The 20,659-nt window shown below is 44.6% G+C and overlaps 1 long non-coding RNA gene across 7 annotated transcripts in view; it reads right to left on the reverse strand.

Moving 5' to 3' along the window:
• LOC110260976 (uncharacterized) overlaps nucleotides 1–20,659 on the reverse strand; it is a 108,355-nt gene that overhangs the window by 78,635 nt on the left and 9,061 nt on the right. Inside the window, exon 3 of one of the 7 annotated variants that reach the window (XR_014806043.1) lies at nucleotides 16,625–16,726. The exons of the other annotated variants lie outside the window; for them this stretch is intronic. This is a non-coding gene — a long non-coding RNA (uncharacterized LOC110260976). The remainder of the gene's footprint in view (nucleotides 1–16,624; nucleotides 16,727–20,659) is intronic. 7 annotated transcript variants of the gene reach the window in all.

A 20,659-nucleotide genomic window follows, 5' to 3' on the forward strand; every position in this document is an offset into this window, starting at 1 on the left:
AGAAAGGCAGTAACTTCTTCCGGGAGGTGAGAGAAGAGGTCTGTTGATGAAGGCCATCATGGAAATGTACCCAATTTTCCACAAAAAGCCAAGAGTTCCCTGGCAGGAACAAGGGCCAATATTCCAAATAGCCAAAGGTCCTTCTCATTAAAGGAGTTTCTGGGTTTCTTGTCTAAACTCTTTTCCAACTCCCAGTTGTTCACCTTTCTATGTTATTTTTCTACTGCATTTATTTGATTTGTGTGGTGTACCCACATCAACCAATCTAATGGCATAAATACGCAAAGGCAGCCACAGCTGTATCACAGGAATTTGAAGTTCCCGCTGTGGTGCAACAGGATTGGTGGCATCTTTGGAGCACTGGGAGACAGGTTCGATCCCTGGTCTAGCACCCAGAAGGTTGCAATTGCAGCTCAGATCTGATCCCTGGCCCAGGAACTCCATATGCCGGGGGCGGCCAAAAAAATTAATTAAATAAGTAAAAAAAAAAAAGTGATTTCTTAGAAGTGAAAAAGCCATTGCAGATATGGCAAGAGTCCATGTAAATTGCTTCCGCTGAATTTAGGCACTCAATTAGGCACTTAATTATCCTGAAGCTTTATTGATGCCCTGTTAGAAGTGGCCCCACCTCTTAGAATCAAACGGAAGACACAGGTCAGCTCCCTGGAGCAGCCGGAAGGCAGATCTGATGCACAAAGGCAGGTAGCATTCAATCAGCAGTTGGAGGACCCCGTCCCCCTCCTGCTGCCCTAGTCACATCTCTCACTGCACAAGCATTCTCCCCCTGAGAGTATCTCAAATCTGAATTTTAAATGTGAGTTTTCTTCCAGGATTTACAAGTAATCTCTCTACATGGCCCGGCTGCGAGGCTGTCAACAGTTCAGCAGCAGCTGGCCCCTCTCAGACCTTCCAGGGGGCACCCTTCCAGCTGCTCACCTAAGCTGCTCCATCCAAGTGGAATTCTGACTGATAGTCAGTACCAGTCCATGGACCGCCCCCCCTTCCCCCCACCGCCCCTTTAATAATTTAGGTCCATAGGCAGCTGGCTCCAGGTCCCTGCCTGGGCATCACATCATATAATAATTATGCTCAGATTACTTTTTCATACCCTTTTGACAGGGACATACTAATTTGGATTCTTAGACATTAAAATCGTACAAAGGTCTCTAGTGATTTTAACCAATGTCTTAACTTGGGTGCCCTAATGGAGAGAAAAAGATGTGGCTATCAGCTTCCTATCAAGAGCTGATTCCTGGAGTTCCCATTGTGGTGCAATGGAAATGAATCTGACTAGTATCCATGAGGACTCGTGTTCCATCCCTGGCCTTGCTCAGTGGGTTAAGGATCTGCAGTTGCCATGAGCTGTAGTGTAGGTCACAGACGCAGCTTGGATCCTGTGTTGCTGTGGCTGTGGTGTAGGCTGGCAGCTGTAGCTCCAATCCAACCCCTAGCCTGGGAACTTCCATATGCCTCGGTACAGCCCAAAAAAGCCAAAAAAAAAAAAAAAAAAAAAAAAAAAAAAGAGAGAGCTGATTCCTCAGGTGACTTTAATCAGAAGCTTCTTGGGGGCTAGGATGTCATGTCCCATAACCAGTTCAGCACCTTATTTTAAAATTTAACCTATTTTCTGTAACCTATTTACTGACAACTTAACACCTGTTCAATGGTCTTCACCTTCACAGCCCCAGACAAGACAAAGGCAGCAAAGAGAACTGAAGATCAATCTGCCACCTCAGTGAATCATTTATTCTTTCAAACTCATCACCATCAGAACTGCCCAAGTTACCTCTGAATAACCCACACGTGTGGTGAAACATATGCCCAGAGCTCTTTGCCCAAGCAGCTGTTAACGGCTCAGGCCTCTGGGCCTGCAATCCCAGCTCCTCTGATCACCAGCCGCTCAACCTCTCTGGACTCCACTTTCTCATCTGTAAAGTAGGGCTGCAGTAGGATTAAAACAAATAATGCCCGGAAGCACGTAACCCGGGGCCTGGCCCACAGAGCCTCAATAAATGTTATTTATTTTCTATGAATATCGAGAAAGGAAAAGAGGGAGTTCCCTGGTGGCCTATAGGGGTTAAGGATTTGGTGTCGTCACTGCTGTGGCTGAGGTTCCATCCCTGGCCCAGGAATCTGCATGCTGAGGGTCCAGTCAAAGAAAAAAATACATATTGAATCATTCTAAAGTGCTAAAATATATATTATGCAATAATAGTATACATTATGGTATGTGTGTGCTATATAGTATATGTCTTTCTCTTTTTCCTTTTCTTTTACTTAAAAAAATGAACTTTATTTAAGTGATTCCTTGGCAGAACCCTGTAAATCAACCACAATTTAAGAAAAAAATTTTAAGGAAAAAAAATGATTCCAGAGATAGGGACATTTCAATTGCGTTCTTTGCCTAATGGGCATTCTTGTTGATTCTGGCTGTTTTTCCCTCACTGGGAGGAGTCTATCTGTGTCTATTTGTGTCTATCTGTGTCTCTGTCTCTCCCTCTCCCTTCCTCTCCAGAAACCCATATAGAGGTTATTCTCCCTCTAAGAACATCAGCTTCTGAACCTCTATCTCCTCCTGCCCTTCCCCAGACCTTCACCAACTTCCTGGCCCCAGTTCCGTCCCCAACCTGACTCCTACACTGAATCCCCGGTTGGTCAGTCTCCCTCTGGGATCCACAGTGCACTGTCTCAGTCTCACAGCCCACCTGTCCCACTCTTACACCTGCCAGGCTGCCAAATCCTGCCCTGGAAGCCACAAAGAACCACGGGCTGGCAACCACGGCCCCAGAGGAGCCTTTAGGACACACACCACCCCCTCTGTCATTCAAAATGCCAGTAGCAGCAGCCTGTGGTTCTTGGTATCTGTGATTGGCTAAAATTTTTTCTGGGGAGTTCTTTGCGGCTCAGCAGGTTAAAGATCCAGCATTTAAAAAAAGAAAAAGAAAAAAAGGAGTTCCCATCGTGGCGCAGTGGTTAACAAATCTGACTAGGAAACATGAGGTTGCAGGTTCAATCCCTGGCCTTGCTCAGTGGGTTAAGGATCCAGTGTTGCTGTGAGCAGATGTGGCTTGGATCCCACATTGCTGTGGCTCTGGCGCAGTCCAGTGGCTACAGCTCTGATTAGACCCCTAGCCTGGGAACCTCCATATGCTGCGAGAGCGGCCCTAGAAAAGGCAAAAAAAAAAAAGGATCCAGCATTGTCACTGCAGCAGCTCAGGTTGCTGTTAGGGTGTGGGTTTGATCCCTAGCCCAGGAACTTCCACATGCTGTGGGAGTGGCCAAAAAATAAAAGATTAAAGTTAAAAAATAAAAACTCAGTTGGATCCTTTAAAAAAAAAACTATTTCTGGATTTTCTCATACCGATATCTAAATGTTAACCTTGAAAGTCAAGTGATGAGGAGTTGCCCTCGTGGTGCAGTGGAAGCAAATCGGACTAGGAACCATGAGGTTGTGGATTCGATCCCCAGCTTCGCTCAGTGGGTTAAGATCCAGTGTTTCCATGAGCTGTGGTGTAGGTCGAAGATGCGGCTAGGATCCTGCGTTGCTGTGGTGTAGGCTGGCAGCTGTAGCTCCAATTAGACCCCTAGCCTGGGAACCTCCATATACCATGGATGCAGCCCTAAAAAGACCAAAAAAAAAAGAAAGAAAGAAAGAAAGAAAGAAAAAGAATGTCAAAAGATGAGAGTAGGAAAGTAGTTTTAGGAACTGCAAGGCATATCAGCCTCATCAATGAGAGTGTACATCAGATGCCTGAGACCAGCTCAAACTAGAAGTCTGCACATGATTTGTGATGGACCTGGCCAACTAAATACTCTTTAAAATATATGCTGTTGGGAGTTCCTCTTGGAACACCTGTGGCTTGGGTCCAACCTCTGCTTTGGGAACTTCCACATGCTGTGGGCATGGCAAAAAAAGTGTCTTTTGTTATGTTACTGAGGTGACTTTGGAAAAGCACCTAAAGATGGGACCTGGTCGCCAAGAAAACCAACCAAATGATTAAAGGTTTGGAAGTTTCAGTCCCACTCCCTTGATCTCCAGGGAGGGAAGAGGGCTGGAGGATGAATGAATCACCTGTGGCCAAAGATTGAGTCAATCATGTCTGTGTAATGAAGCCTCCATTAAAAACTCTACAAGGAAGGGGTTTGGAGAGCTTCCGCATTTGCAGCACATGGAAGTTGCCACAGCAATTCAGGATCCAAGCCACGTCTGCAACCTACATCACAGCTCATGGCAACACTGGATCCTGGATCCTTAACCCACTGAGCAGGGCCAGGGATCGAACCCAGGTCCTCACGGACACTAGTCGGGTCGTTACCACTGAGCCACAATGGGAACTCCCCACCTTGGTAATTAATAAGTCTTTGGAAGTGATAAGTTGAGACCACATGACTATTCTCTTGCAATAATCTATTACTCAATGGTTTAGCATCCACTGATAAGCTTTATCTAAATCAATTATAAAATGTGTTGCAAAAAGTGATTTTCTAGTTTTACCATTTCTTCTACACTAACTGCCATTCTTTTTTATGGAGTACAGTGTGAGGGGCAGCATTACTATGACTCAAACTCTTTTTATTCAATGCGTCATAATCCATTACTGTCATCGTTCATTGTGCTCAGATTGTCCCAGATCTGCCCAATGGGGATGCCTCCCAGCGACCTCCTGCATCCTTTTGCCACATTCCCATCAATCTTAAAGCATGTCCTTGCATCTGGGAACAAGATGTTCCGTTTCGGTTTGTACACTTTCTGCTTCGGGCCTGAAGTCCACTATTTTCCAAGAAGCCATGCTTCCCTTTAGTAGAGAATGGTATTTAGAGACCACAGTCTGGGTGCTGGGGGTTTTCACTGGTTCCGGGTCCTTGTACTTACTCACTCTGGTGGTAACGCTGATAAAGCTGGTCTTTGCTGTTTAATCGGCTCTCTACCCCACCCTCATTTTCTTTTCCCCCTTCTTTGGCATCAAATCCCTGAAAAAATGCTGGAAGCTTTGAAGGCTAGAAAATGTGGACCTCTATGGTACAACATTTGAAGGGAGGCAGCCTCTTCATTTCTTTCCCAATGTGTTCCTTCAAGCCGAAACGGGTTATAACTGAGCTATGTTAAGGATTATCTACAAAGAACAGAGCTGGCAGTAGTTTCCCATTCAGATCTTTTCCTGCTTGAGGGTAAAGAAGTGGAGGAATTTCATCTAATACAAATATGATTTGAATTTTAAAAGTCTATGTCTAATTACTACTTATGACTACAGTAAAAATTGATTTTATACCCTGTAATTGTATGGTGCGAATCTGTAATCAGAAATGCAAAGCTTGATGCTTTTGATTTTAATTTCCATAACCAATGCCTCTCATATTTCAGTGGTTTCTGGGCTGAAACACCTTTTTCTAATTAGCAATCAAGATGTGCACAGGAGTTCAAGACCTTCTGAAGGTTTGAACCACCCTGCATAATGCATTTTATTCCACATCATGATTATGCTTGGCCCTTTGCTGAACTGGTCATTACCTTGACCAGAGAAAGACATCCCACAGAGAGTCTCTTCTTGAATCTAAAGTGGCCTGAGATTTGCATCACCCTGGCCAGTAAAAGGGTCATATTTTAACCATCAACGAGCAAACATTTTCAGAAGACAAAAAAATGAGTTATAGTTTGCAACAACTGGAGCTGTACCCCCATGTTTGCTTGTTTGTTTGTTTTGCCTTTTATGACACCTGCAGCATGCGTAAGTTCCCAGGCTAGGAGTCAGATAGGAGATACAGCTGCCGGCCAACACCAGAGCCACAGCAACACCAGATCTGAGCTGAGTCTGCAAACTACACCACAGCTCATGGCAACACCGGATCCTTTAGGGGATCAAACCTGCATCCTCATGGATACTAGTTGGGTTCATTACCACTGAGCCACAAGGGGAACTCCTCAATGTTTTAATAAAAATCTCTATATTCATGAAGAACATGAGTTCTCTAAGGACATCACAGAAATCACCACATCATTCTGTAAGCAAGCCATGAGGTTCCTGTCCTGTGAAGGCCAAAGTGGCCACCCTCAATACCTCTGTTGGAGATCAACCTTTGCTGTGCTGCAGATCAACATTCTTAAGATACATCAATGGTCACCAAGAACTCAAAATGAAAAGGCGCCACCAAAAACGGGAACCTGCTGGTACACTGGGAAGCCTAGTGATAACTGGCTGCTTAAACTGCTTATGGGCTTCAAGCAACAAGGAGCAACCCTACCCTTGGGTCAAAGGAAATTGTGCCTAGGCTTCAAGCCAGCTCTGTAAGCCCAGATCCCCACCCTAGACCAGAAGCTCTCCCTGCCCCAATCTCTCCCCACAGCTCTCCTCATCTCTGTCACGTGCTTGGTTTCACCACTTTTTTGCCAGGTCCTGTGTTTTCCCTTCTCTTTTTGCTTTGTTTCTTTTGTCTCCCTGAGTCACGTACATAGTCCATCCGCAGCAAAGGAGCACATCACACTGCCTTCAATATCTTGACGGCATTCTTTGAAAAGAAGCACTCTTGTTTCCGTGGTTGTGATCATTGTTAAGGGTACGAAATACAGAAGGCTTACATCTGGGTTTTACAGGGACCTAGGGAAAAACACTCTAGAGTTCCCCCGTCCCCACTCCAAAGTCAACTACAATGAAAATCATGATTTCGCTCTTCACTTCAACACTTCCTCACCCACCCAACTTTTCCTGTGGAAAAGTGCCACCATACAGGAGACAAATCGAGAAAACAACAGAGTGGATACAGGACATTTCAAAAATAGAAACCGATAAATCCATCAACTTCTATACTTTTTAAACAGGAAAAAACATAAGCTTTTCAAATGCCCATGGTACCTATAAAATAACTATATACTCAGCTACAAATAAAGCCTAAATTATTTCCCAAATAATAGGTCACCATACTTCTGACCATGAAAAATAAAGAGATGAATGAAACCAAAAAATAGATAGATAAAATCTAATGACTTCTAAACTTGAAAGTCACGCTCCCGGTCAAACTGAAAATCAACAGAAGTCACCATCTATAAATAAAGGACAGTAAGAGCAATATCTATCAAAATTTGTCAGATGAGGACATAGTTATATTCAGAAAAAAATAGCTGTCTGCACTGTAGAACAAAGCCATGATATTCTATACTCCTTCCATTAAGAGGGAGAGTTTCTTTACAGAGCCCTTGGATAAACATAGGATAAAGAAAGAAAATATAGGATAAAGACAGAAAAGTCTGGGGAGTTCCCACCATGGTTCAGTGGAAACGAATCAGACTAGTATCCATGAGGACGCATGTTCAATCCCCAGCCTTGCTCAGAGGGTTAAGGATTCGGCATTGCTGTGGCTGTGGTGTATGTTGCAGATGCGGCTCAGATCTGGCATTGCTGTGGTTGTGGCATAGGCTAGCAGCTGTAGCTCCAATTCGACCCCTAGCCTGGTAGGGGTACGGCCTATGTCATGGGTACGGCCCTAAAAAGACAAATAAAGAAGGAAGGAAGGAAAGAAAGGTCTGTATATTCCCAGTGCCCTGGTTCATCTGAGAATATTCTGGTTTTTCTTTGTAATACTCCACTTATATTCATATGGTTTGGAAACAGATAAAGGGTCAAAAGAATTGGATTCCACCCAAGAACTTCCTGCCTTCAGGAAAGTGGGAGATGAGAAAAGAGAAAACCCACTTTGCTAGAAAAGTCATCTCTTTTTAATCAGTCTTAGCAAACAAAATCCTCGAAATCAGGGAACAGATCTTACACACACATACATATACACAAACAGAATTTTTTTTTTTTTGTCTTTTTTGCTATTTCTTTGGGCTGCTCCCGCGGCATATGGAGGTTCCCAGGCTAGGGGTCTATTGGAGCTGTAGCCACCAGCCTACGCCAGAGCCACAGCAACGCCAGATCCGAGCCGCGTCTGCAACCTACACCACAGCTCACGGCAACACCGGATCGTTAACCCACTGAGCAAGGGCAGGGACTGAACCCGCAACCTCATGGTTCCTAGTCGGATTCGTTAGCCACTGCGCCACGATGGGAACTCCCACAAACAGAATTTAACACGATGTTTTATAAACATCATCGTCACCATAAACTAAGATGGTGTGTTTAATGAAAACATGCAAAGGCGAATCCGACTCCCAGTTTTTTTACTGTCACCAATTCTCATTCTAGAATGTAGCAACAGATAATTGGAAAACAAAAATTTAAAATACCATGTTAAATAGCGTCAACAATAATCTACAGGAATAGAAATCAGATCAAAAAACATGAAAGGCTTGTGAATACATTAATGAAGTTTGTGCTATACATCTAGGTTGAAAACTACAGAACTTTCCTGAGAGAAATTTAAGACCTAAAAAAATGGAGAATTATAAATGGAATGGAAGACTCCATATTTGTTATAGCTCTCTGTCTTTTCATTTTTATAGGTTTTTGGTGTGGTGACCTTTTTACAGATAATAGAGTTGTAGCCTCTCTTACTTCTGGCGTCTGTCCCCCTTGTGGCTGAAGTTGGTACAGGGGTTTGCCGTAGGCTTCCTGTTGGGAGGGGCTGATGGCCTGCCCACTGGTGGGTGGAACTGATTCTAATCCCTCTGGTGGGTGGGGCTTTGTCTCTGGGTGGGATTAGAGGCAGCTGGGTGCCTGAGGGGTCTTTAGGCAGCCTGTTTACTAAAGGACGGGGCTGTGATCTCACCTGGATTGTTGTTTGCCCTGGGGCTTCTCAGCACTGACTGATGGGTGGGGCCAGATTTTCCCAGAACGGCCCCCTCCAGAAAAAGGCAGCTGCTGAATAGTCCGGAGAGCTTTGCCTTCAATGTCCTTCCCTCACAACAAGCCACATTCACCCCTGTTTTCCCAGGATGTCCTCCAAGAGCTGCAGTCAGGTCTGACCCAGATTCCTATGGAGACTTTGCTTTGCCCTGGGACCCAGTGCACGTGAAAGTCTGTGTGCGCCTTTTAAGAATGGGGTTCCGTCTCCCCCGGTCCCATGGAGCTCCTGTGCACAAGCCCCCCTGGCCTTCAATGCCAGATGCTCCAGGGGCTCTTTCTCCCAGTGCCAGATCCCCACTCGTGGGACTCTGATGTGGGGCTCAGAACTCTCCCTCCTGTAGGTGAGTCTCTCTGACCCAGTTAGTCTCCCGTTGGTGGGGCTTCCCACCCGGGAGGTATGGGGTTGTTTCTGTCGTGTAATCGCCCCTCCTACCTCTGGATGTGGCCTCCTCTTTTTCTTCTGGAGTAGGATATCTTTTTTAAGGTTTCCAGTCCCTTTGGGTGAAGATTGCTCAGCCTTTAGTTGTGAATTTTGTTGTTTTTTGGAGAGAAGTTGAGCCCCAGTCCTTCTATTCCGCCATCTTAATCCTGTCTTCTTCCTCCTGTCCTTTCTCTAAGTGCCCAGACTCCGTGTTTGTTAAGATGTCCGTTCTGCCCCAACTGATTTATAAAGACAACTCAATACAAGTCAAAACCCCAACAGGGTTTTGGGTTTTTTTTATTGGTTGCATCCGACGCATGTGAAAGTTCCCGGGCCAGGGATGGAACCAGAGTCATAGCGCTGATCCAAGCCACAGCAGTGACAATGCTGGATCCTCAACCCTCTGAACCACCAGGGAACTCAATAGACTTTTATGTAGAAATTCACAAGCTGATTCTAAAATTTATGTGGAAATTCAAGGGATTTGGAATTGCCAAAATAACTTCAAAAAGGACAAAGTTGGAGGACGTATGATCCTGATCTTAAGACCCAATAGCTTCAGTATTGGCATAAAGGTAACTATATAGATTGACAGAACTTAATAAAAACTCAAAAATAGATCCCCACATACATGGTTAATTGATTTTTTATAAAGGCACCAAAATAATTCAAAGGATAAAAGGATATTTTCAACAAATGACGCCAGTAAACTGGATTATCTGTATAGAGAAAAATGAACTTCAATCCTTACCTCACATTGCACATAAAAATTAACTAGATCTAAATGTAAACTATAAAAGTCCTAGAAGAAAGCATAGGAAAAATCTTTGCGATGTGGAGTGGGCAAAAAGATTTCTTAGACACAAAAAACTGAAAGCACTAAATGTAAAATTAAAAATGGATAAATTGGGGAGTTCCCATCGTGGCGCAGAGGTTAACGAATCCGACTAGGAACCATGAGGTTGCGGGGCTCGATCCCTGCCCTTGCTCAGTGGGTTAACTATCCGGCGTTGCCGTGAGCTGTGGTGTAGGTTGCAGACGCGGCTCGGATCTGGCGTTGCTGTGGCTCTGGTGTAGGCCAGTGGCTATAGCTCCAATTCCATATGCCGCGGGAGCGGCCCAAAGAAATAGCAAAAAGACAAAAAAAAAAAAAAAGATAAATTGGACTTTATCAAAATTAAAAGTGTCTGCTCTTCACAAAACACTAACACATTACTGGCATCCAGAATACATGGAGAACTTCTGCAAATCACTAATAAAAAGACAAACAACCCACAATTTTTTTATTTTTATTTTTATTTTTATTTTTTTTTGCTTTTTAATGCCGCACCCTCAGCATATGGAGGTTCCCAGGCTAGGAGTCTAATCGGAGCTACAACTACTAGCCTACACCACAGCCACAGCAACGCCAGATCCTTAACCCGCTAAGGAAGGCCAGGGATCAAATCTGTAACCTCATGATTCCTAGCTGGATTTGTTTCCACTGCGCCACGACAGGAACTCCTGTAGCATGTATTTCTATTTAATTCCTTTTACTACCAGATAATATATTTGGATGGTTTCCACAATTCACTTTTTTTTTTTTTTTTTCCTTTTCTAGGGCCGCACTAGCGGCATATGGAGGTTCCCAGGCTAGGGGTTGAATCGGAGCTACAGCTGCCAGCCTACACCACAGCAACGCTGGATCCGAGCCGCATCTTCAACCTACACCACAGCTCACAGCCATGCCGGATCCTTAACCCACTGAGTGAGGCCAGGGATTGAACCCGCAACCTCATGGTTCCTAGTCGGATTCGTTAACCACTGAGCCACGATGGGAACTCCTCACGGATATTAGTTGGGTTTGTTATCACTTAGCCACAAGGGAATATTTTGCTTTTTTTTATGCCCATGTGTGCAGCATATGGAGGTTTCCAGGCAAAGGGTCCAATCGGAACTACAGTGGCTCAACTATGCCACAGCCACAGCAACACAGGATCCAAACTAAGTCTGCAACCTACACCACAGTTCACGGCAACACTGGATCCTTAACCCACCAAGTGAGGCCAGGGATCAAACCCACAGCCTCATGGTTCCTAGTCAGATTTGTTTCTGCTGCACCATGATGGGAACTCCCAGGGAATATTTTGGATGATGGAAATTATCTGTATATTGATTGGCGTTATGGTTCATGGAGTATATTTGTCAAAACTCATCCAACCATATACTCAAAATGTGTGCTTTTTATTGTATGTAAGTTATACTTCAATAAATTTAATTTTTAGAAAAACAACCTAAAATTGAAGACCCTTTGACTGATAAGCTAATGAAGACTTGAGTGAATTAATAATTTTACACTAGCCGAACCTTGCAAAAACTGTTTGGGGGCTCACAGTACAGTTTGTTTGTTTTAACTTTAAGTCCAGAGAAGACAAAAGTCAAAAATGTCCTCTAACCACCTGCCAGTCCCATGGCCTGCACACTTCTGTCTGAAACCCTCTGAAAACATTCAAGAACTCACTCATCTATTGAAATAATGCTTTGCAGTCATAATCAGCCACAAGTAAAGGAAACGTGTGTTTTGTGCTTTTCTTTTCTTCTTCTTTTTTGTCTTTTTAGGGCCGCACCTGCGGCAGATGGAAGATTCCAGGCTAGGGGTCGAATCGGAGCTGTAGCTGCTGGCCTGCGCCACAGCCACAGCCATAGCAACAGCAATGCAGGATCTGCAACCTACACCAGCCGTGTCTGCTGTGAGCTGGATCCTTAACCCACCAAGGGAGGCCAGAGATCAAACCCACATCCTCATGGATACTAGTAGGGTTTGTTATCACTGATCCACAATGGGAACTGCCCTGTTCTGAGCTTTTCAAAGCTTCTTTTCTCTAGGTCTTTGATGAACTCCCCAAAAGCAGCCCCTCTGTACAGGAGGTGAGCAGGAATGACCCCATTCACATGGAGGCACGTCTCAGCCACTGCACAGAGAGGAAAGCCAAGTCTACGAGTTCAAGTAATCCTACGAGGGAAAAATCATAGATCTGGATGTTCTGTCTTCATGAAGCTAAATGTCCACAGTGTGGGGAAAGAGCCATTCAGCCCACTGAAACTTCCCTTTTTTCATCTGGGTATTTCACAGTCTCATAACGCTCTGTCATAACATGTATGTGTATAAATGATCTATATGTTGCATACATAAACATATATATGATTTATATCATAGATGCAAGCTTTTATATCAAGATAAATGCTTGTTGTAAAAAAAAGACAAATTGCTTTTGCCTATTATCTTTGTGAATTAAGATCCTACCATCCGTCTTGTCTTCAGCAGCCCAAGCTGAATAACTTGATGTTTAATATCGGTTAATCCATCACCAGGTATAGAGAGAGTAGTGACTACCTGTTTATGACGCCTTCCTGGAAAGATGGGTATTTACTGCTTCGTGTTTCTTTAATTGACCTGGGCCATCCTAGCTCATTGTTTCCATCATATTCCTCTTCTAGACCCAGCAAAGAAAGCATGTGCCTTGAAATTGTCACTTTATTGCTATTAATACATACTGGCCAGGATCATTTTGTTTGATATATTTCAGTGACCAGTTGATTTTTGGGTTTTCACTCTGAAATGATTCTATCACAAAGAGAGTCTTTACTTTTTTTTTTTTTTTTTTTTTTTGTCTTTTGCACCCACAGCATATTGAGGTTCCCAGGATAGGGGTTGAATCAGAGCTACAGCTGCTGGCCTACACCACAGCTCATGGCAATGCCAGATCCTTAACCCACTAAGCAAGACCAGGGATTGAACATGCGCCCTTATGGATGCTAGTCAGATTCGTTTCCACTAAGCCATGGCAGGAACTCCTATATTTTTAATTAATAATAATTTATTTTTTATTTTTATGGCCGCACCTGTGGCATATGGAAGTTCCCAGGCTAAGGGTCAAGTTGGAGCTGCAGCTGCCGGCCTACACCACAGCCATGGCAATGCCAGATCTGAGCTGCATCTGCAACCTATGTGACAGCTTGTGGCAACACCGGATCCTTAACCCACTGAATAAGACCAGGTATCAAACCTGCATCCTCACAGATACCATGTCAGGTTCTTAACCCACTGAGCCACAATGGGAACTCCTACTGCGTCTTATCTGCCTCTGTTTCCCAAATGCCCAGAACTAGGCCTGGAGCTTAGTAGGCTTTCAAAAAAAAGGACCAAGTGAATGGATGAATAATCATATTGCTAGAAACAGAATCCCCTTCTCAGTACCGTTTCTTTAACCAACAGGTGAGAGTCTTTCTGGTTCTATGTAAGGACAGGTAAGGATCTTCTTAATTTCCTTTGAGGTCGGTTCTCTTTGGACCAGGCAGGTAAGGGCTAGGACATTTTGGCCCCCAACCATTCAGCCCCCCACTGACTGTATCAAGGCTGCCACCCAGGGACAAGGCCCAGAACCCACAGCTCTCCCTTGACCACGGGCGTACACACAGCCTGGGAGGGGAAAAAAAATGTATCAGCAACAAACTAGAGAGAAAAAGTGCAATGTCAGGATTAATACCCTGGATGAGACAGAGTGTGTCAGCTAGTTTCCATGCCCATCTTGTCATTTATTATTTACTTAAACACTATCATGATGTTTAATGGCTGCACCTGCAGCACATGGAAGTTCCCAGGCTAGGGGTGGAACTAGAGTTGCCTTTCTATTTTTTTTTTTTTTGACATTTTACGTAGTGGGGGCTTCAAAAGTAAAAACCTGTTAGCTTTCCAGCTAGGAGAAGGAGGCCCTAGTCGGGGTCCCGGGGTGATGTCCTCACCCGGTGGCACAGAGATCCATCTCAGAAGGAAGATGCCACCCTGGCCAGGTCACAAAAGCTCGAGCAGAGCTGCTCCCAAAGCCAAAGACTCCACAAGTGGTTTTAGGTTTTGGCCACACCCTCGGCATGTGGAAGTTCCCCAGGCCAGGGATCAAACCCAGACCACAGCAGGGACCCAAGCCTCGGCAGCGGCAACGCTGGATCTTTAACCCACTGAGCCTCCAGGAAATTCCGAGAAACTCTTTCCTAAATGTTTCCTGTTCGCCCCCCCTTTCGCACCAGGCACAAATGACAGCTGTCATCATAAGGGATAAAGGACCTGAAATTTTTTACTCCTAGGAGTGGTTACACAATTTGGTCAGTTACTTTGGGAGGGAAATGAAGGAAAAGGAGAACTTGTTTCTTTTTCCAAGAAAGAGCACGTTATAAGGAACAATGATGCTGTGGCTCAGCCCAAGAGTAACCCTTGTGGGTCCTGGCATCTGACACTGTGCCTTTAAGTCAGCCAGAGGCGCTCCCATCGTGGCTCAGCAGTAAGGAACCTGACTAGTATCCATAAGGATAAAGGTTTGATCCTTGGCCTTGCTCAGTGGGTCTGGGATCCGGTGTTCCCGTGAGCTGCAGTGTAGGTTGCAGATGTGGCTTGGTCCCCCATTGCTAGGGGTGGAACTGGCAGCTACAGCTTCAATTCAACCCCTAGCCTGGGAACTTCCCTACGCTGTGGGTGTGGCTCTAAAAAGACAGGAAAAACAAACAAACAAACAAACAAAAAACCGTGAGCCTGAAAGGATTTTGAAATTCAAAATGCCCTTCTGTGTAGTGTGTGCCTGCTCTGTAAAGAGAAGCATCACTATCTATGACCGAGAAACAGATGAGAAGGCGAATAGGCAGCTGCTCAGTGATCAGATGAGCCCCCCACTCCATTGTGCTTCGGGCCTAATTTTCCTTCTGCCTCTTGCACCTCGTAATTGTCAGCGAGCTCCATGATACCCCTCCATAATGTAACTGATCAACTGCAGGGTGGCTAATAAACTGATATAAAAGAGCTTTACAAGACACAACCTTACAGTGTGAGATAATATGTAATTTAACACGCAGCACAAACAGCTCAGAAGCCCAAGTGGGCCTCCAAGCTCGCTGTGGCTTTCTTCCAGTGAATCTGGGCATATGGTACCAATGGAGCAGGAATTTACAGCAACAGAGATGGATGAGGGAGATTAAAGCTTCATCTATAAGGACATACTGTGTGGCAAAAAAAAAAAAAAAAAAAAAACCCAGAAAACAACAACAACAAAAAAACGAGTTACTGTATTTGGTTTTGTAGTCTAATGAAAAACTCAATCCCTTTTGGTAGAGTGTGGGCTCCCTCTGCTGCTGGCAGGAGATATTAAGAGCCCCAGGCACTCAGGGATCCTTGGGGACCTACATAGAGCAGGTGGCCTGTCCTGGGAGGAGAAAGATGGGGCTGAACATTCAGAGAGACAGACTCGTTCTGTAGGCTCTGCCTCTATGGGATCCTGGGACTTTCTGTGCTGCTGCTGGAACCAGGAGCAAGAGGTGGAAGTGATGGAAAACGCAAAGAAATGGCAAGATGTACTGTCCCCATCACCTGTGTCCATCCTGAAATATGTCACAGAAGGGATGCTGAGAGGCAGCCCCTGCAAGGTGACCCTCCTCTCTCTCTCTCCCCTTCTTTTTTTTTTTTTTTTTTTTTTTTTTTAATGGCTACACCTGCAGCATATGGAAGTTCCCTGGTTAGAGATGGAATCAGAGCTGCAGCTGCCGACCTACGCCACAGCCATGGCAACACCGGATCCAAGCCACATCTTCAACCCACGCTGCAGCTTGCAGCAACACCAGATCCTTAACCCACCGAGCGAGACCAGGGATTGAACTCGCACCCTCCCTGACACGATGTTGGGTTCTTTTTTTTTTTTTTTTTTTTTGTCTTTTGTCTTTTTGTCTTTTTTTGTTGTTGTTGTTGTTGTTGTTGTTGCTATTTCTTGGGCCGCTCCTGCGGCATATGGAGGTTCCCAGGCTAGGGGTTGAATCGGAGCTGTAGCCACCGGCCTACACCAGAGGCACAGCAACGCGGGATCCGAGCCGCGTCTGCAACCTACACCACAGCTCACGGCAACGCCGGATCGTTAACCCACTGAGCAAGGGCAGGGACCGAACCCGCAACCTCATGGTTCCTAGTCGGATTCGTTAACCACTGCGCCACGAGGAACTCCGATGTTGGGTTCTTAACCTGCTGACGCACAACGGGAACTCCTCTCCCTCCTTCTTTTACCCACTTCACAGCCACTGCCGGAAGCTTCCCCAGCTCTGTGTCAGACCCCGCCAACAGTTTTGCTAGTGCTCTGCTCTGCCGAGTCCTAGCGTGCCCAGCAGCTGCCTTGTGTGGTGCCAAGGAGACCACATCACCCAGAAGGCTTAGCACCTTCTGCCCCATCTGTAAGCAGCGCCACTCAAGACACATGGCCACACCCCACCCTCAGCCTCCTACCACTCGTCCCACTTTAAGACTTGCTTCTTTCTCAGCAACGGGATGTTTTAATGTAGCAGCCACCCTGACAGCAGAAATATTTCAGTGCTACAACTTTGCTGTGTCCCTTTTGGCCAAACCAAAAAAAAAATCAACTGTTAAACTTCAGCTGTTTCTTTTTTTTTTTTTTTTTTTTTGCTGCTGTTGTTGTTGTTGCTATTTCTTGGGCCACTCCCGCGGCATATGGAGGTTCCCAGGCTAGGGGTTGAATCGGAGCTGTAGCCACTGGCCTACGCCAGAGCCACAGCAACGCGGGATCCGAGCCGCGTCTGCGACCTACACCACAGCTCACGGCAACGCCGGATAGTTAACCCGCTGAGCCGGATAGTTAACCCGCTGAGCAAGGGCAGGGACCGAACCCGCAACCTCATGGTTCCTAGTCGGATTCGTTAACCACTGCGCCACGACGGGAACTCCCTCCAGCTGTTTCTATTTCCAAAAACAGATAGGGGAAGTGGATAAGGCTCAGGGTGGGGGTGGGGGTGTCTGACCCCACACTTTCTGAAACTCGGACCCTATTTGCTCCTCTCAGAACCATCAATCAGCCGGAGCACAACAGCCCATTCTCTGATAGTCTCGTTCTTTGCATGGTCAGTATCTCAAATTCTCTGATTTCTCTCTTCAAGTTCTGATGACCCTACGAATTTAATTTCAGTTAGTTAATAGGGTTGCAGGCATGTGTGTTTGCAGACTTCCCAATGATAACTAGTGTCTTTTAGGTTCGACTTTAGCTACTGGGCAAGAGTAGCTACCAAATCCAGTACTAGTGGGGATACTGCTAGTTCTCTGGATTATATGGGCTGATACAGGATCACCTATTCTCACCTGCTGCTGCATGGGAACCTGTTCAGTTACGTGTCTGCTGGTGTCCTCAGGAATACATGTCTGTGTTGATAGCGTTAATTGCAACACTCGCAGCATCATTTATTCATTTGTTCATTTAGCTAAGAAGTCATCACAGCCCTCCAGCTGAAGAAGCTTGCTTGACCAAGACAGGGAGTGGGAGAGGAGGCGAAGAGGAGTCGGATCCTGGAGAGATGTTGAAGAGAGACCACAGGATATTCAGGTGAGTTGGATGTGGGGTGAGAAAGAAAGAGAAGGGTCAAGGTGACTCCAAGATCTTTGGTGTACAAATATGAAGGTGCCTGTTTTTTTTTTTTTTTTTTTTTTTTTGACCTGGTGGCAAGATTTACTGAGATGGCAAACATTGGAAGGGGGTAGGTTCTGAAGGAGAAGTCAGGATTTGTTTGGGGCACGTTGAATTTCAGATGCATGGTAGACACCTATGATGTGGATGGGCCAGTGGATGCTCTGCACTGAGTTCCAAGGGCTGCAGATAGGATTTGAGAGTCACCAGGGTATAGATGGCACTGGATGAGACAGCCAGGGAGTGAGTATAAAAAGTCAGGAGAGGAACTATGTCGAGTCACTTATGATAGAGCATGATAATGTGAGAAAAAAAAGAATATATATATATATATGTATGTGTAACAGGGTCACCATACTGTAGAGTAGAAAATTGATAGAACACTGTAAACCAGCTATAATGGAAAAAATGAAAATCATTATACATAAAAAAAGAAAGAAAAATATCAGGAGAAAGAGCCAGCCAGATCCCACAAAGGAGAAGCTAGTAGAAAACCAGAAAGCCATGGGGCAAGTAGGTTGTGTTCACCTTTTGGCTATTGTGAAGAATGCTGCTATGGACATGGGGTGCAAATATCTCTTCAAGACTTTGCTTTCACATCCTTTAAGTATATGCCCAGAAATGAATTGCTAGATCATATGGTTATTTTTAATTTTAATTTTTTGAGGAACCACCATACTGCTTTCCCAGCAACTGCTCCATATTATATTCCCAACAGTGCACAAAGACTCCAATGTTTTCACATTCTCATTACCATTTGCTATTTTCTGGGGATTTTTTTGACAGTAGCCACTACAGCGGTACCGCACTGTGATTTTGTTTTGTTTAAAATGAATTATAGTTGATTTAATGTTGTGTTAGTTTCAGGGGTACAACGAAGTGATTCGGATATATAGATATTCCCCTAGTAATTAGTGATGTTGAGGATTTTTTTTCCCCCTTTTTGGCCACCCTGCAGCATGTGGAGATCCCAGGCCAGGGATCAGCTCCAACCCACAATTTCAATCTACACCACAGCTGCAGCAACACCAGATCCTTAACCCACTGTGCTGGGCCAGGGATCGAACCTGCGTCCCAGGGCTCCAGAGAAGCTGCCAATCCCAGTGCACCACAGTGGGGACTCCAAAATGTTGAGCATCTTTTCATGTGCTTGTTGGTCATTTGTAAAACTTCTTTGTAGAAATGTCTATTGAAGTTCTTTGCCCTTTTTTAAATTGGGTTGTTAGTTTGTTGTTGTTGAATCATAGGAGTTCTTCATATTATAGACATCAACCCCTTATTAGATAGATCATTTGTAAATATTTTCTTCCATTCTGTAGGTTGCCTTTTCATTATATTGATAGTGCTCTTTGCTACATGGAAGTTTTAAATTTTGATGAAGTCCACTATATTCATTTTTACTCTTGTTGCCTGTGCTTTTAGCGTCATTATTTAAGAAATTACCACCAAATGCAATGCTATTTTTAAAAATTAAGAGACAGTTTGAGATCCTAAGAGACTCCAAAATACATGTAGTCAATGAAACAGGAATTTAAAAGTCCCATTAATTGAGACAACGGTTATTTAAACAAAATAGCAAATGCGTATCTACTATGAAAACTTACAAGGTAAATAACAGTGCAAAACTGTTATAAAAACAAGGAGAAATCTATAGAAACACAATAGTATAGTAAGAATTTTAAATAATTCTTTAGGCTTTGATAGATCTGGTAGATTTAAAAATTAACAGGTATAAAGAAGATATAGTTTCATGTTGTGAACGTGTCACACTTGTCTAAAACCAACAGAGAGTACTCATTTTCCAACTCCATAAAACATGATTTTTTTTGCCTTTTTAGGGCTGCACCTGCGGAATATGGAAGTTCCCAGGCTGGAGTGGAATCAGAGCTGCATCTGCAGGCCTACGCCACAGCCACAGCAATGCCAGATCCAAGCCAAGTTTGCAACTTACACCTTAGCTCATGGCAACGTCGGATCCTTAACCCGCTGAGTGAGCCCAGGGATCGAACCCGCATCCTCATAGATACTAGTTGGGTTGTCAGAGAGTCATGAGGGGAACTCCCCCGTAAAACATTTTTTAAAGATTAGTCACGGGAGTTCCCGTCATGGCGCAGTGGTTAACGAATCTGACTAGGAACCATGAGGTTGCAGGTCCGATCCCTGGCCTTGCTTAATGAGTTAACGATCCGGTGTTGCCCTGAGCTGTGGTGTAGGTCGCAGACGCAGCTCGGATCCTGCATTGCTCTGGCTCCGGCGTAGGCTGGCAGCTCCGATTCAACCCCTAGCCTGGGAACCTCCATATGCCGTGGGAGCAGCCCAAGAATTGGCAAAAAGACAAAAAAAAAAAAAAAAAAATAGTCACAAATAATACAATGAAAAAGAAAAAACCCTCAGGAATTTTACACAAGCTCACAGTCTGACTGCGATACAATTTTTTTTTTTTTTTTACAAAATTCAAGAGTTAAAAGTTTAAAATCCAACCACTTGAAATTTTATAATCCTCTGGTGGTTCCCTGTACTGTGCAACAAACATTCCCACCTTTCCATTTGCCAGGCACAGGATAGGACTGTACTTCTTTACCCTCTTGGATGTTGGGAATAGTCAAATGATTTGCTTTGGCCAATGAAATATGAAAAGAAATGACAGGTATCATTTCTGGGTGGAAACTTATAGAAACAATTCACAAGGTTCTCTCTGCTATGGCAACGGGTAACATGGAGATGGCAGAGGGTCTGCTAGCCTGGGTCTCAGAGTGAGGAGACCTGGGCCAGAACCTCCAGCCAACCTCGGTAAGAAAGAAAGACACTTTTGTTGTTTTAAGCCATGAAGATTTTGAGGGTTTTGTTATGACAGCAGAGCCTAGCCCATCCTGACTGATGTAAGCCTCCTAAGCAACTTAGCTAAGCCGATCAGAATTGCAAGCTGGAGATAAGAAGACCAGTGCTGTTTTCAGAATGATGGCTGGATCACTCCATTTTTCTAT

This window comes from Sus scrofa, chromosome 6 (genome assembly GCF_054392235.1).
Source record: "Sus scrofa isolate SSC_HxYL_T2T_F1_AM1 chromosome 6, Sscrofa_HxYL_maternal_Yorkshire_Landrace_v2.0, whole genome shotgun sequence".
Taxonomy (NCBI): Eukaryota; Metazoa; Chordata; class Mammalia; order Artiodactyla; family Suidae; genus Sus; species Sus scrofa.